The 16,383-nt window shown below is 40.2% G+C and overlaps 1 protein-coding gene across 5 annotated transcripts in view; it reads right to left on the bottom strand.

The window, feature by feature from the left end:
• Positions 1-16,383, bottom strand: part of LOC116388513 (protein BANP) — a 223,354-nt gene that overhangs the window by 68,268 nt on the left and 138,703 nt on the right. For all 5 annotated transcript variants that reach the window (XR_004213075.1, XM_031856491.1, XM_031856482.1 and 2 more), the window contains one exon: positions 7,946-7,994. The gene's annotated coding sequence lies outside the window, so the exon portion shown is untranslated. The remainder of the gene's footprint in view (positions 1-7,945; positions 7,995-16,383) is intronic.

Below are 16,383 nucleotides of genomic sequence, written 5' to 3' on the forward strand. Positions count from 1 at the left end.
CCACAGCTTACCCCTGGGGTGACATGTTGTTTGCATAGATGCAGTGAATTAGATACGTAGAGTTCCATTCCCCATCAGACCTGGAAGAGATCCAGCTAGATGCATCCAGGCTGGACAAGCTTGAGGAGGCTCAAACATTTCAGGAGGCCCAGGAGGGGAGAGAGATCAAAGGCATGTCGGCATGCTCTGGTGTGTATGCCGACTGGACTCATGAACATGATACAGATGAGCAGAGGCGCCAGAGAACCATCTGGGGTTATATAATGGCACAGAGTTCAAGGCACAATACTGTGAGAATAGAGTAGAAAATACGACGTAGAATTTAAAAATGACTGAGACTTTGTTTATTTGTATTGCTTACGTGGTCTTTTATGGGACAACTAACTGTTTATGGGACAAATCATTGTTGTCTAATTGTTAAATACAATTACTTCAAAGTAGCAGTGAGCGTGTAGTGGTAATAATTGAATTGGTCAACAATAACAACTTTTTGGGTAAATAAGTCAGATGACAAATAAAATAGTTGCATAATATTGCTGATGTGAAACTGTAAAAGAAATATTGTCATCACTCTATCAAGACAATTTCTCCATATGCAGTATATTAGGCTTGATAATGAGTTCAACATCACACTGACACATCTAAATAAATCATCCATCCATCCATCCATCCATTTTCCTCCGCTTATCCGGGGTCAGGTCGCGGTGGCAACAGGCAAAGCAGGCTGACCCAGACTTCCCTCTCACCGGCAACATGTTCCAGCTCATTCTGGGGGATCCCGAGGCGTTCCCAGGCCAGCTGGGAGATGTAATCCCTCCAGTGTGTTCTGGGTCTTCCCCGGGGTCTCTTCCCAGTTGGACGTGCCTGGAAAACCTCCAGTGGGAGGCGTCCAGGAGGCATCCTAATTAGATGCCCGAACCACCTCAGCTGACTCCTTTCGACGCAACGCTAAATAAATCAATGCAGGGGAAATGATGAAGCTCATTTGATCTTTTAACATGAGTTTCATCAAACAAACAATAAAGAAAGCTTCAGCAGCATGCTTGCGCTGCTTGTGTCATGTCTATTTCAGGGCCACCGTACAGTTTCCTCTGCCACAGTGGTCAGTCAGCAGCAATAGTAGTACTCCTTTTTTTGAGGAACACCTTAATTAAAAGATATTATTGCATAAGACCAAACATGACATGTTCAGTAGCGTGGCCTTTCTTCCATTTTACCTGCATGTCTCCTTCTTCTTTCAGCTGTTCCCGTTAGGGGTCTCCACAGCGGATCATCTATTCAATCTATAGTTGGTAACCCGGGACAATATGGAAATCAGATTTCTATGATCCTCATATTTTATTTGCCATATTTTTTACGCCGGATGCCCTTCCTGACGCTCCACCACAGTTTGGTACCAATGGTACCAATATAGCAAATCTGAATGCAAGTGAAGAGGACAGTGTGTGCAGTCTTGTAGTTCTATTTTGTGGACCACAGGTTTTCCACTATGACGACCTATAGGTGAGCAAAAATATTGCTCTGTTACTGTTTGGTAACAGTCAGGTGTAAGGTGACTAAGGGGTCTCTTAGTCTTGTTCAGATCATTCACTTTGTCATCTCTTTGATCAGCTTCATCACATTTGGAAAAATAAACAAAGCTGTTCTTTTTCCTCATTTTGTTTTCTTTCTAAAAAAAAAAAAAAAAAAGGGTTGAATAATACACTGTCATCTCAGCGCTTGAGGGCAAATTGTGACGAGGGAGAGACAGACATGACATGCGAATACTTAGTTTGGCAGACTGTTGGCCTTAGCCTTAACACATACTCCTTTCACTTAGAAAGTATTGGAGGTGTGGACAGCACAATGAGCCGGCATGGATAAATGTGGTTGTAAGTGTGTTTGTGTACTGTATCTGTGGCTGTGAGTCTACATGTATGTCCCTGGATATGTGCAGAAATTGGTGATGATCTCACTTCACCCTGGAAGCAATATAGAGTGACTCGGAGTAAAACTGCTTCACAGGGATTTCTCAACAAGCCCTAGCTTGGGGTTGATGGTATCGTTGATATCATGTTATCTAAGGAGATGATTGACGGCAAGATAAGGGGAGCCTGCAGAAGGTTTACAGGTCAAGGTAACTGATAGTGTAAGTGGTAATAGGGAGTAGAAACAGCATTTTAAAATTAAATATCACAAATTGATATTTACAAAATTTCAAGACAATCATTTACATTGTGATTAAAAGCTTTTAGAGGAGGATTATGTAATCCCAATCAGCAACTAAAGAAACAAAATAAACACATTTGCAGTTGGTAATGTGTAGGGCTTGAGGGCAAAGTAGCACAGTAGCTATGAGCTTCAAAGTATGTTTTTCAAAGCCAGTAATTGCCGCGGTACAATTTTACATTTTACATTTTAATACGTTTTTAAAGTTTGGTTTGGGCTGCAAGATTGTTTCCTGAATTAAGAAAGTGAAATTATGAAATTATGATCTACAGCAATGTGGGGCGGGTATAGAGGGTTGTCCGGTAACCGCAAGGTCGGCGGTTCGATCCTTGGCTGCTACGTGCCCTGTGCCGAAGTGTCCCTGAGCAAGACACTGAACCCCTAACTGCTCCCCCGGCGCTTCTCAGCTCCCAATAAGCTAGGGATGGGTTAAATGCAAAAGTCAAATTTCATATATGTGTATATGACAATAAAATCCTAAACTTAACTCTAAAACTTTAAACAAAATAAATAACGAAGAGAAGAAAAGGTGTCACATGCATTGTTCAAGGTAAAATGCTAAATATCATTTTTGAAGCATAAAGATATAAAGTTCTGCTCTTCTACCGTTGCTGTGATGTAAAACTAAAGATTTATATAAATAACACGGCCTACAATACATCATTTATAAGGCTTGTGGTATATCTCTGTCTGTAATGTACACAAGTGTAAAGTGGGAAGCCAGAGAACCGAGATAATCTACTTCAGCTCTTATAAAACCCTGAACGGTCTCTGTTGGCCAGGAATATGAAACGGACACACGATGTTTGTCTAAACCTTCTCTACAGCTTTATAGAAGAGCTGCCTTACTGAGAAAATGTGACCAATGCACAACAAAATACTGTCGACATCACTGCTTCTACTCGCATGTTTTCTAGCTCATTTGCTTCGGAGTTTTGCATTCATACAGTATAACAATAGCGATTCATTGCACAGACCATTTACATTACTGTCATGTCACTAAATGATTGATTACCAACAAGGACAAACTCATCCAGGAGATTATGTGCTGTAAATGTGCTGCGATGACATCTTCAGTGATTAAACATTTGCAATGATGTCGGCTCTTCCTATCATAGTCAAGGTGCTGCAGTAAGCTTTGAAGCTACTGTCTTGCAGTGGCTTTTACTGACTTGTGTAACTCAAGTGACTAAACTTGATAGCTTTACACAGCATATACTACATGTCATTCATTCAAATATCTAAAGAAAATGGCACACTTCAATGATATATATGTCTAGGTAATCATTATATTCCTCCTCTACATTGCTACATTCAGCTCACTAGAACGCAGCTCTCATTGTTGTGTTACTCACTGTGGTCATCTTGCAGTTCATAAAATCAAAGCTGCATAAAGACTGTAATTTTGGAGACGTATAATTGACCTGTTTAAGTTTATAGCGAAGGGTTAACTCTTGGTTTAAAACTATGCATGAGTTAACTGTCTGCTCTGAGTAATGCAGTGGAAGAATTTTGAACATTGTTGGGTTTGGGTGAGGGTGAGGTTAGAGCCCGAGGGGTCATCTCTGGGATGCACAATCCTTAATTAGCCTGCAGCAGTGTTTAAAACATGGGCTGGGCTTCCCTTTAAACATATGCAGCCTGTGACGCTACAAACACGACCACAACGCTGGACTTTTGTTCACACATGGCTCAGTAATAACCTCATAAAGCTCTATTTCTAGGATGTAAAGAAACCCACTGGCTTGGTTGAGATGATTCAAATTCTAGTATTTAGTGAGCTTGTGGAAAAATCATCTGGACACCCTTGATCATGCTAATGTATTTCTGGAGGATCTCAGGGGAACAAGAAAAAATAGCGCTTGCGTGTTGTTTACCTGAATTGAGGAATATCCTGGCAGGATGGATAAGATGCCTGTGCTCTGTTGAAACCCATGTGCGTCAGCAGATTGTCAGATCTTGGAGAAGCATGGTGGAGACCTTTTAGCAAAGGGAACTTATCTGTCAAAGTTGTGATATTTAGTTAACAGGTGTTTACAGAGCGGTGAAAATATTATATTAAATATTAATTCTTATATTGTGTTGAATTTCAAAGGAATGGAAAAAGTTGAAACAACAAATTCACTCTGAACAAAACATTTACAGTGCTAATAACATATGCCAATACTGTTTCAGTTGAGTTGAGTGAATTTCCACAAAATTAGATTAGTCCTTGGATATTTTGAAGGTTATGGGTATTCAAAAAAAAATCCACAGTATGTTTTATGATGACATAGATATGAAGTATTCATCTGTGTGCCACAGTTCAGAAAAGTGAAAGTGTAACTGATTGATTAGTCACAAAGTGTTATGTGATCTGGGTCAGAGATCCCACCCCTCTTACACTAATAAACTAGATGTCAGTCACCAGCAAACATTAGACTGAAATGTCAGCCTGCAAGTCCGGTCATGACACTGGGTTCTACCATACAGGTCTACACGCCTCGTGACCCCCAGGATCACTCTGGCCTGTCAGTCACCCAGCATGCTCTCAAGGAGAGGACGGCTAGTAAACAGGAAGTACAAACACAGTTTCAAAAGTGGCTCCCACCATTCCTTCTGCGAGGTGTTCCCCAACCATCACACTGACAGGTTAAACGGACTCCACTGAAAAAAGCCTCCTCTGGATGGTAAACATGAAATACTACAGATGAAATGTTGGAATGACAGACGCTTATACGCTGCAGTTACAGATGTCAAAAACAGGACAGGTACGGATTACAATACAAAAGTTACAAAAGTGTAATAACAGGTTTAGGTGGAGAGGAGCAGAGTGTCGTTTTCACTTTGGCTGATCTTAAAGATCCAAACATGTCTCAAACTAGTTACGTACATATCCATCATCTGGTGCTGTCAATTAATGATTAAGCTTGAGGTTTTTGCCCCCTCTTAATCGATTAGTCAACTAATCAGTTGTTTTCGTCAAAGTCAACTTCGATCTTTTTAGTTGATTAGTCGTTCAAATGCTTATTTTAAATTTTTTAATTTAAAGTGGTGCATTGGTACAATTCTTTGTGGAGAAACTCAGTTTTACAGATTTGTCGATTAAATCAATTAATTGATAAATTGACAAAAAAAATGTAACTCAACAAAGAATATCTTTAGCTGCACAGCCCGAGAGATTGAGCAGCTGGAGACCACTGGAGGTAACAGCTTTAATGAGTCATCCACAGGTGTACTAGTACTTTATTCACACCAGATCTACTAATCCAGCCATGGACTTTTACACCCATAGATTATCAATTGACCTAAAATTGCCACCAGGGAAATTAATCATTTCTACAATTCATTCTTTCCATCCTTCCTCCCTTCTTCCTGTTTTTCTACAAAACACATTTTCCATACTCCCCAGTTACTCACTATTACCTCCCACAATCACTCAGCCCCAAATCACACACTGTTTTATGCTTATCCTTTGGGACTACTCAAAAGCTTACATGCTCACCCTATCCCCCCCAAGGCCCATGGTCTCATTTCTTGAATCTTACTTATTCTTTCCAGCAAGCCTCTTCATCACCCAGATACCCGTCTACCAGCCCCTATTCTACAGTGATGTACGCCCCATGATGAGGTCTTGTTTTCTTGAGTTTGATCTGCCTCCTCTTTGAAGTGAGGTCTGGGGCAGTGATGGCCTCTAGCTAATGTGGACATGCTGCAGTTTGGATGGCATACTTTCCAGCAGAGCACGTCAATAATGAACGTTTTTCTCATCATTTGTCTCCTGAATATGGCTTTTATCTTGGCTGCACAGGGCTTTCCTTCCAACGTGTGCGTGCCTTTGCATACATGCGAGTGTACATATGTATTCTAGTGTGTGTTTGTATCTGTAAAGGTTTACAATAACACAAGGGTCCAAATGTTTTTGAACTCTGTGTTTTAATGTTAGATTTATCTCGATGTAATCTCAAGCATCCCAGCAACTTTGATCATGAGGGAGGCTCAGATACTCCATCATTCACACCCGGAGACCAAGCAGCAAGTGCGGAAGCGAGGACATTCTTGATATGTTGTAGTGGTTCACAGTTTATGTCCTGTCCCCTGGAACCTCACCTGAAACACATCCATTACATCTTCTCCCTAGTTCTGATGATTCCATGATATCATTTTCATAAGTTATAAATCCCACCGCGCTGTTACATCATTCAACATATCCTGAAATGTTCATCACAATTTTTTTCATTCTCACAGAAGTGAACAAACAGAAAAAAATACCTTCATCAGGTAAGGGAGTCAGTTTTACGAAAAATGGAAAGGATTATGAAGATATAAAAAGCCGACAGGGAGCAATTACACACAATGGTAATGAGGTCATGGGAAATATCTGGACCCAAAAAGTGTGTGCGGAGAAGCTGTCAAAGTTTGAGGACCAAATCATTTGCATTTAAGAGATCTTGCTGAAGCATAATGGGGATAATTCACAGCAGAAACCTCTCGAATACACTACAACAGAAATTAACAGCTGAAAAACAACATTGTAACTTGGCTGTGCATAAAGCAGTTAAACACTAACAGTCTAGTTTTACTGCGGAGACCTAAACGCCTGGGGGAATAATAAATGTGATGACTTTGGTGAGTAGAGAGAAGGATCCTGCATTAGGGGCAGAGAATGGCTAAGCCTGAGGGAGAGCGAAGGAGCCAGGCTCAAAAGTATCCTCACTGCCTCTGACGTTCTTTAACCTCTTTTGTGGCATTGAAACCTCATGTCTCTGGCCTCCAGTCACTCTCTATTTATGCAAGAAAATAAAGAAGAGAACGCTGCCCCTCCTAAATCTGTAAACTGCAATTAAGCTAAATTCCAAGTTTATTTCCAAATGCCGTCCTTGCTCCAGACCATGTGAGAGACTTGAGTCTAAAATTATCACACTTTTGGTCAGGAGGCCAAGAGCAAAGCCAACGCTAGGACTGTCTTCTCACAGGCCATAGGATCAGTAAGACGCTCTGGACGGCTAAAACTATGGTGATAATAATTTAGAATGCCATAATAAAAAAAGTTATCATTTAAAACTCATTTTAAACATCTTTTGAAGGAGCCACTGCAGTATGTGACTCAGAAAGTTTCCAGATTACAGCCATAGATGCTGCCGCTGCTTTCAACAAGAGAAAACAATTAAGAAAGCAGAAGCAAAATATAAACACAATGTAATGACATCTCGATAATGAAATTACTCATGTTTTATGTTTACTCAGCCCCTTGCAAGCCAAATGGATTGTGCAGTGAGACAGCTTAACTAAAGGCATTATGTCTAACTGTTTTATGTTAGCCCTTCTAACCAAAGGTCTGACATCTGGAGGCAAACAAAAAGCAACCCACGCACCCCAGCACCTCTCTCTGTCTAACTGTCTCTCTCACTCTGTCTGTCTTTCCATCATGTGTTTACACGTCGGTAGAGTAAGTGACAGGGCTGTAATCGGAAGTCTACAACCGTGTCATTTGGAAGACTGTTATCTTTTCCTGGGAGCATGGTGGTCAGCAGAGAAAAACAAGATTTACATCTCACAGGGAGGGGGGCTAAGTGTCAACCATGCATTATCCCCTATTGGCTGTGGTCAGGGATGGGCGTTATTGTGTGGACAAAAAGATGCAGACAAATTTTCACCCATGGAAGACATTTTTATATTAAACCCAAAAGATATTGTTTCTTTGTAAGTCACAAGTTAGAAAGTTAAAAGGATTAGACCAGGTGTGTGTGGTTCCTACCGTTGATTGCGTCATTTGTCAGTCAGCCTTTGTGGGAAAGAGATGCCACCTATAAACAAAAAAAAGAGAGTAGATCAGGGTAAATACAGTTCATAAAATGTCAATCTGTGGTCTTGGAAAATAAATCAGGGTATTTCTGAGGCTATTTTGTGAACTCTATATTTTTGTTTTCCTCTGTGATTGCCTTTGGTATTGGAGCAGTTCTCCACTTTCAGTTGGAAATAGAAAAGTAACAACCAGCGCATATTAAAACTTCCTCTATAGTGCTTTTATTACAGTTGTATTTATTTCTTCACAATGCTTACTGTTTATTCTTACTCAAGCTATGAGAGGTTTACCACTAAAGGCCTTCTTTCACCTCCTGGAAAGAATTAAACAGAGAAGCTTGGATTAAACTATGATTCTCACAGTGTTCGCCTAAACCTGGCGACTTAGTTAAAGGACAGGGAAATTGCTATAGGAAGCGAATGTTAATGGTGCACCTTTGCATCTATTTGCAGCCTATGAAGTATGCAGAAGAGACACAAACTGACATATAAGTTGTACAGTAAAACCAAGTTCATGCAAACATGTGTAGGTGTTGTAAGAAATATACCACAAATGAGGTGTGTTTTCATCGCATCGGTTGAAAGGAATAAACTGGCAAAACATCAGATAACCAAAAACACACTTACAATTAAAATAGAAAGCCTCCCAGAATTGATTAGTCATGGACAATTTGTGATTCTGCTTGTATGGCAGACGGTATTAGTCATCTTTCATGCTGTCTGAAGATAACAATAAAGCCAGACATTTAGAAATATTGTCCTGTCCAAATGAATGCACAACAGTGCCTCATAAACAGTGCATGCAGTGCTGTTTGCCATCTGACATTTTTAAAAGCATAGTGGGAATATCAGGGATGATGTGAGAAATATTGCAAACTCATCATCAACATCAAAACTGTATTTCCACTACCCATCATCACCATACTCAAGCATTGGTTAAAATGTTCATTGTGTGGACATTTTATCAAAATGTTTAAACTCCATTCATGTTTTTTACCTAACATATTTGTATTTGCATGGACATTTTGGATGAAAAACAACTGTTAGAAAGCAGAAAAAGTCAGAGGCCCAAGCAGTGCCATGCCCTGATTTCACCTGAATCCAGCTAGCCAGACAAGCTTAATCCTACACAGCTTCAAAGCTTTGCAATTCACATGTGGCCTCCACCTGAACAGAGTTAAGGAGAATAAAAGACAAAACACCCAAAGAACAAAAGAACCAAAGAAGAGAGACCATGAGTAATGCCTGTTGTGTCTCTGGGAACTTCCAAGACTGCTTATTTTTACCAGACATGTGTCTATGTAAGTCACCATTTGTAACGTTATTCATATTTCTGGGGGTGTAGGTGGATGCAGCAACCCTGCAGAGAATAACAGACTTTTTTTTTTTTCAATGGCTGCTGACTAAGATTGGGCATCGCACCATGTTCCTTCCCATGACTCACACAGCTTAACGAGAGTCATCAAAGAATTGATCATCCGCCAGTTCAAGACGCTTACTAAGACCCAATGGTCAACGAGGAGGCAGTCACGCAGACTTCAAAACCATCAAAGCCAGACATGCAAATGTACAGACGCTTTAAAAAAAAGAGATCTTAAACCAAATAAACCAACTGCCAAGGACTCATCACAAAGTAGCCACAAGATGTTTATATCCTAAACAAAAGCATGAATCAACCCTTTATATCCATTAGATGTACCAAGTGAGTTTACACAAAACTGCAACTTAACCCCTTAATGATCATACTGGCTGTAAAAGAATCCAGAAACTGTTATCGTAAATGTTTTTAAAAGCACGCGCAAAGTGCCCAGGTTCAAGTTGACAAAAGCTACATTTTGTGCCCCAGTTAATTGTCCTTAAGAAAGATCCCGAACCTCCGACAGGTCACGTGTACAGTTTTTTCTTTTGATAGGAGCAAAAATACTAGCAGGAAGACAAGCAGAAGTGCAGATTCTCATAAAAATCACCAGTGTACACAACTTAAATCACAGCACAATCAAACCAGCAACGAGCAAAGAGACATTTGTGGTTTGTTTATTTACAAGGTGACATCATGAATAGACTGATCATGTATAAAGATGATAATCCTGCATCAAGAGTAAATCACAATACAACAAAAGAATAAATTATTAAAAAAAAATGTGATGAACCTAAATACATGCGGAGGAATACAAGCAAAACACTCACGCAGAAAGACATAAGAAATGCTTTTGGTTCATGTTCGAAAGCTCTTCAACATCTGCGCCACATATTGTGTCACATACCAAAGGTTTCATGTAAATTATAACCATCTTCACAGTGGAAGGTAAAACTGTGCAAACTAATAGCCAGCTTCTTTTTTAGTATTTAAGCTTGGTTTTCTGTTTCACACCTCGGCACTTCTATGTTTTTGAGTTTGCATCTGTACACACAGCAGAGCACCTGCAACTTATGTCCATTAACCTCGTGCTCTGGGACCACCCATGCATGTTAGAGTGTAAAGGTAAACATTTCTCAATGAATGCAGCAAGGGGAAAACCCTGCTGGAATGTGGTTGCATTGTGAAGGCCAAATAGTGCTATGCTTAATCTAAACAGTCAATGTGATCTATGAGCTGGGGGACTCTCGGAGTTCGCAGTTTTGCACAGAAACGCAACAAGAAAAAAAATAGATTAACAGGATGTGTAACAGCTGCACAGGGTTTCCACTCAGACGATATCATGCAAAGAAGATTTGGATAACTCTATTCATAAGAGTCATTTGTTGGAGACAATTTATGATTCTGCAAGGCAACGCAGTAACTGTCATGAAAAGAGCATGAACTCTGAAACTCATATTTCATGTTGTAGAGAGATGTTATGCCAACATCATGTTTTTCCACCGCAGCAGGGTTATGTGACTTAATGCCTTTTTTCACAGCAGATATTCTGACATGCTGATAGCAGGAAAAGCAGGGGTGTAACAAATAGCATCAATAATGGCTGTTCTCTTTTTAGGTGTGTCAGTGTCAGGGCCTTGGATCTGTGCGTGCCGGCTCACTGACATGGCTAACTGGGTCATAACAATTCAACACAGCCATCACTAATATGCTTAGTTCCACCTGTAATTTTCCCACTGTGACAACTCAAAATGTCTGCAGAAAAAAGGCCTATAGCACAGATTGAATATGCAATTTCAACTTAACAGCTACATTTAACTCATCCAGGCTTTTTTGCCAATTATTTTTTCAAAGTGTAGCTCGGAAGCTAGTTAGCTATATAAGAAGATGACGTCCCTATTCATATCCTACTTACCGTTAAGCTCTGACGGGTTGACCGTGTCTCCAGCCCAGGAATCTGTTAGTGGGCTCAACAGACCTTTTTACTTGGACTCATAGCAGGAACAGCACAGGTGTAAAATAGAATGTGTTAACCATTTCAGTGCCATCAAGAGCCCCAGTAAGCCACGTCAGTGAGCCAGCATGCACAATACCAGGACTCTGAAAATACCTCACCTAAATGGAATGAAGTTGTTCTTAATGTAATCAATTACACTTTAGGCTGGGCAATTTGGCCAAAATCTTCAATCAAGATTAATTTATATCTTGACAATAAAATACATCACAATATAGCATGTTTTCTTTTTGTATACTCTTGTATGTATGTGAATTAAATACTTGACAAATGAGTATTTTATCATTTAGTGAAGAACTTAAGTGCAAAGTGATAAGATGTCCTAAGAAACTTTAGTATGTGCTTGTTATTTTAATTTGGAAGACGTAATTGTGTATTAAAATATCTCTGTAAATTATTTCATTATATGAGGAATCATCATATTGAATTATTGCCCAGCCTTAATAACACCTGTGTTTTCCCTGTCATGACAGGCCAAAATGTCTGCTGTGAAAAAAGTCTATAACAGATCTATAGGAATCAAAGAACAAATCTGAGATGTGTGCAACGAACCAGGCTTAGATTACAGTAGGCAAGGCAACGAAAGTAACAATTTCTAGGTGAAGAAGGGTGAAACTCAAATTATATGGCTTAAATTATACAATATTATGTCATCTCCACCCAGGTCTGCACAGATGTATATGGTCAGTCCAAAATGTATTACTGCATTCGTGCACATGCGTGGACACACAATGTTGTATAAAGAGAACCACATGTGTCAGATGTCTGCCCTGCTGTCCACATCCATGTCCATTTTGGAGTATATGAGGGCCTTAAAAGGTTTAGGTCAGTGGTTATCAACCTTTCTGACTCATGGCATTTAGAGCTCACAAATGCATACCTGTGACCCATCATCGCAGGTTTGGTCTATGAGTTGTGAGCAGTTCAATTTAAGAGGGGTGTTCAAGTATTTATGGTAAGCTAAGCTAATCGCCTGCAAGCTCTAGCTCCATACTTTCTGTACAGACATGAGAGTCTCTTGTAAAGAAAGCTGATAAGTGTAATTCCCAAAATGTTGAACTATTTCTTTAACGTTAGGCAATTAAAAATGTGATGTATGCTCAAGTAATGATTATATTTGGTAATGATTAAATGAGAAAAAGCTTTACTCACTTACATTTAATGTGAATTTAGTGAATCGGGGTCATTAAGGATGAAGGCAGCTAGTATGAACACCACATCTTCACAACAATAGAGCGGTGCAGGAATGAGTTCTGAAACCAGGAAATGAGTTAGCGTCGTTTCACTTTCAGTTCCCTTGTTTCGAAGTCGGAGGGTTTTTTGAAAGGGCTTTTGGTTAGATACATGAAAAAAGGTGCGCGTCAACACAAGGTTAAGAAATTTTAACATTCTGTTCTATGATATATAATATATGTCAGTAGATACCCCTCATGTGAATTTTGAAGCTTTTATGTGTCGTCAAAAAGGTGGTGGCAAACAAGTGGCTAAATGAGACCTAAAAGACATCATCGCACTGACTAGTCAGCCTTTAAAGCCTCGTGGTGTATACTCACGTTCATGCAACGTTGGCTTTTTACTACCGGGGATTACATTCACAATTCCAAAATAATAAAAGTAGTGTTCATTTGTGAAGATTATCTTCCTGAACAACACTCGTAAGTATCATAAACTTTTGCCACAGAGCTTATTTTCTGCAATAATCCAAAATCCAATGAATAAATCCCATTTGCTTTTTGTTGAGGGAACCAGTGAGATGCTAGTTGGCATAAAAAAACAAGTCTTCTCTGAAGCACTTCATGTGTCACTGTCAACCTGTGGCTGATACAGTAGTTATATCTGTTTCACATAATTAATCTGGAAGATGTTTCAGTTCCATGTCTCATTTTGAATGTGAAGTGATTCAAATAAAAGGGATCAGCCCTGAGTTACACTCTCCCAAAAGACTGTCTGACACTATATACTGTTTCCCTTATGTATGCGCAGCGTCTTTGGTCAGGTTCCAACAGTCATTACAAAAACAAACTGGAATGGAAGAAGGAAAACAGTGGTACAAAGACAGAGGAATGGGATTAAAGAATTGATTGGACAAATAAACCCGTTGGGCCAACAGATGAAAGAAAACTGTTTTGTCACTTCTTCACTGGGTAAATATACAACCACACCAGATGTCCCCACTTCTCATTCACGCTGCCAGTTTTTCGGTCCCACCCTCTCCCTCTGTTCTCTCATCCAGAGCAGAAAGCAGAACCTGTATAATCTGTGCTCTTCTCAATCAAATACACCATCAAAAACAAATGCCCTACTAGTTACTAAACACGGAGAAGCAGCGTTCGGTTTTTCTGCTCCAAATATCTGGAACAAAGTCCCAGAAAGCTGCAGGTCTGCTGAGACCCTCAGCTCCTTTAAATCAAGATTGAAGACTTTTCTGTTTGCTGCTGCCTTTAATTGAACCATATTCAAGGATATTAATCAATTTCCTGCATTTCTGCATTTTACTATTGTATTTTATTTCTTACACTGCTTTTTAGTGTTGTAATGACTGTTATTAATGTTTCAATGAATGTTTTGCTTTATGTTTTGATGCTTTTAATGGTTTTATGTGAAGCACTTTGAATTGCCTTGTTGTTGAAATGTGCTATACAAATCAACTTGCCTTGCCCCGAACAATGATGAACAACACAAAACCGCATGCGTACCAAGGCACATATCAAAAGGTATGATCACATTTTAAAGACTTTACCAACAACATATTGTATTATCAACAAACATCTCACCCAAGCACGCCAGTTTTTCGGTCCCACCCTCCCTCTGTTCTCTCATCCAGAGCAGAAAGCAGAACCTGTATAATCTGGTCTCTTCTCAGTCAAATACACCATCAAAAACAAATGCCCTACTAGTCATTGCCCCGAACAACAAAAAACCACATGCGTACAAAGGCACATATCAAAAGGTATAATCAAATTTTAAAGACTTTACCAACAAGTTTGACTCATGAGGAATGGTAACTGTTAACCTTCAAATCAACAACCAGTGACTCACCACCGTCTGGAGAATTGCTTTCAATGGCCAACAGGTCTTTAATCTGCATGGTCTTGCAATGACCATGGCCAACAGATGAAAGAAACCTGTTTTGTCACTTCCTCACTGGGTAAATACCAGTGGTGGGCTGTCAGGGCCAGCTAAGCCTTCTCTGCTGGCCTAAACAGAATCACAAAGTTATAGCTATTTTATAATTTTTCACAAATGAACTACATGTATTATTTTTTTTTTCCCATTAGCTTATTTCCTCATTGCACAGCTCCTGTCTTCCTCTGTTGCTCTGCTTCCAGCCTGCAGCGCTGCTTCCAGCACAGCTTGTTTTAAGGAGAGCTTTTATCCAATCAGATTCAGCCCTTATTTCTCTATGAAAGGAGAGAGGCCCGAGGTCCTCTAGGTAGATTTTGCAGATTAAAGTAAATGGGGACAATACTGTTGATTGTCATAGTCTTCAACCAATCAGATCTTTAGTTTGACATGTTAGGCGTATTCTTTGACGTGCCACTGCTACCCAGGTAGCCTGCTAAGTCTGCATTAACATGCGCCGTGATTGGTCAGTGGGTCAGCGCGTGACTAATTTTGAAATTTAAGGAAGCTGGCAGAAGTCAGTTGGAGTAGTAAGAGTTCAAATTGAAAGAAATGGAAGAAATTATAAAATGTTTTGCTTGGTGTAGTTTATTTATTTTTATGAACGGTGTTCCTGGCTGACAGCATCACACATTTTATGGCTGGGAATGTGTTTCATTTTAACTGAGCGTCTTGGTGTTTGGAGCTATGCTATGCTAACCTGAGGACGCCATAGCACGGCAGGACACTACGGTGCTTTTGAAAACTTTTGGAGAAACTCGAGTGGATCTACAGATCAACGAACACGTTCGCAGGGAAACGGGAGCTCCACAACCACGGTCCGCCCGTGGCCAGGCGCGCCGGTGGAGGTGGGATCCCGGCCCCGTGGCGAACCGGCTGCCGCAGACCGGCGAAATACAACTGGGGAGGCTCGACTGTCACTGGCGTCCATGAATCGAGAAGGACTTCTTACTGGAACTGAAACGATGTACCGTACAACCATGGGATTAAGTTCTTTGTCAACAAAGAAAGGAGGATGGACTTTGTCTTTAAGTGAACAGCATTCGGTAAGTGACAAACTGCGTTTGTTTACATCTGCAGTAACGTTACTACTGTTCAATTGTCTATCGTGTCGTTTTTATGAATAATATTTGAATGGCTCGTGCTCTTGTGTGGTGGAATGCGTGGATCTGCTGCAGGTCTGCTGGATTGATGTGTCATGCTTTGTTGTCATATGAATATATGTGACTGGTTCTTATGACTTTGTTGTTGACATTGTGTTAATTACGTTGATTTGACTATGCATTGTCTGTTAATGACGCAGCGTCCCGTCATGCACGGATTCATGTATCTGCACCGTAGCTTTTCAACTGTAGTAGGACAGCACAGAAGGCCAGGTATAAAATGCACGGCCCGCCACTGGTAAATATAAAACCACACCAGATGTTCCCACTTCTCATTCACGCTGCCAGCTTTTCGGTCCCACCCTCCCTCTGTTCTCTCATCCAGAGCAGAAAGCAGAACCTGTATAATCTGGTCTCTTCTCAGTCAAATACACCATCAAAAACAAATGCCCTACTAGTCATTGCCCCGAACAACAAAAAACCACATGCGTACAAAGGCACATATCAAAAGGTATAATCAAATTTTAAAGACTTTACCAACAACATATTGTATTATCAACAAACATCTCACCCAAGCACAGCCAGTTTGACTCATGAGGAATGGTAACTGTTAACCTTCAAATAAACAACCAGTGACTCACCACCGTCTGGAGAATTGCTTTCAATGGCCAACAGGTCTTTAATCTGCATGGTCTTGCAATGACCTTTCTGCTGCATTAGCACCCCGTGTGGACCTATAGAATCAATTCTATGGACCACTGATGACATTCTCTACTTGTTACAATATTTTTTCT

This window comes from Anarrhichthys ocellatus, unplaced genomic scaffold (assembly GCF_004355925.1).
Source record: "Anarrhichthys ocellatus isolate YVR2014 unplaced genomic scaffold, GSC_Weel_1.0 scaffold2, whole genome shotgun sequence".
Lineage (NCBI taxonomy): Eukaryota > Metazoa > Chordata > Actinopteri > Perciformes > Anarhichadidae > Anarrhichthys > Anarrhichthys ocellatus.